The following is a 1,482-nucleotide window of genomic DNA, read 5'->3' on the forward strand; positions in this document are numbered from 1 at the left end:
GGCTGACCTGGCGGTCCGGCACGGCCAGCTCGGTGTCCTACCCGAAGCAGATGCCATTGTCCCAGGTCTGAGGGGGGTGGGCCCGGGGACCCCAAGGGCTGAGGTTCCCACCGCGTCACCGTGTTGATTGCTATTAGCATGATAATGAACTCTTAATGGTATCCATTAGCTGGGACCTAAATGACTTGCTGAGAACAAAGTACCTGGCATTGAAGCCTCCGGGCCCCCTCCTCCCCTGACACTCGGAGCTCCTCCTGGCGGACTGAGGCACTCCGGGCTGCCCCGGGCTGGGCTGGAAGCCACAGCTGCGGCCTTCACCCGAGGGACACCTCTCCTCCCTCCCGACTCTCCCGTGAACTCTTCCTCCCGCCGTGTCCCGGAGGAGGGAGGACGGCCACCTGACAGCGTTGCACGGTTTGGGTATTCCTAATGACCAGGCAGATGCCTTAACTAAACAAGATATGTCTTAATTATACACCCCAAGTAAATACGGGTTTCTTACATTAGAGGATGTATTTATATAATTATTTGTTAAATTGTAAAAATGTGTAAAATATGTATATATCCAAAGATATACATTGTGTACATTTTTTGTAAAAAGTTTAGAGGCTACCCCTGTAAGAACAAATATAAGTATTCTATTTTGTCAATAAAATGACTTTTGATAAATGATTTAAACATTGCCCGCTCCCCCGCCTCTTCTGAGCTGTCACCTTTCCAGGGCTTGTCAAGGACGCATGTGGGGAAAATGGACATTCTCTGGTTTGTCACTCTGTACACTGACCTTAGGCATGAAGAAAATTACCTGTTAACCGCTAGTTCTCAAACTGTTGGCAAAGTAAATACCACTGTGGAACTGAAATCAGAACTGAGTTTCTGCACCTTCTCCAGTGATGGTATTTGAGTGGTAGCTCTTTGCTGACCCGTGGATTACAGCTCACTTTAGCGTGTGTAAATGGAACTTTTGCAAAGATAGAGATTCCCCATAGGCCTTGTTATTTATCTTGTATGATTCTCACTAAAGGTTTCAAAACCCCGCATTCATATCTCTCTCGTCTGTGATTTTGAAAGCACCTGGCTTTCAGGAACGGGTCACTGTTGGAGAGTGGTGACTGATTTTCCAAACCAGATCGGTCCTCAGTGCAAGTCACTTGACAATCCCCTAGTGTGGTAGGCGCTCTCTACTGGATTAAACTAACGGGTTAACATCTTAATAACCTTCCATGCTTGTGTGTACCAAATGTGCTGCTTTTCCTAGAGAAAAAGCTATTGTTCCTCTGTCAAGACTAAGCTAATTTATTTGAGCAGAAGGCTGTTGAATTAGCAGAAGAATGCTTTGGCAATTGTTGAACTTTTTACCTGTCTGTCTACTGGCTCAGCACATCATTCCTTTAAGTGGAGCTAAATGAATAGGGTTAATCTGTAGGGAACTTGGTCTTTTGAGTTTGGAAAACTTTGATCTTTTCTCCTCTCCCAATGTGC

The sequence above is a fragment of the Fukomys damarensis genome, unplaced genomic scaffold, assembly GCF_012274545.1.
Source record: "Fukomys damarensis isolate Sample0158 unplaced genomic scaffold, DMR_v1.0_HiC HiC_scaffold_19, whole genome shotgun sequence".
Taxonomy (NCBI): Eukaryota; Metazoa; Chordata; class Mammalia; order Rodentia; family Bathyergidae; genus Fukomys; species Fukomys damarensis.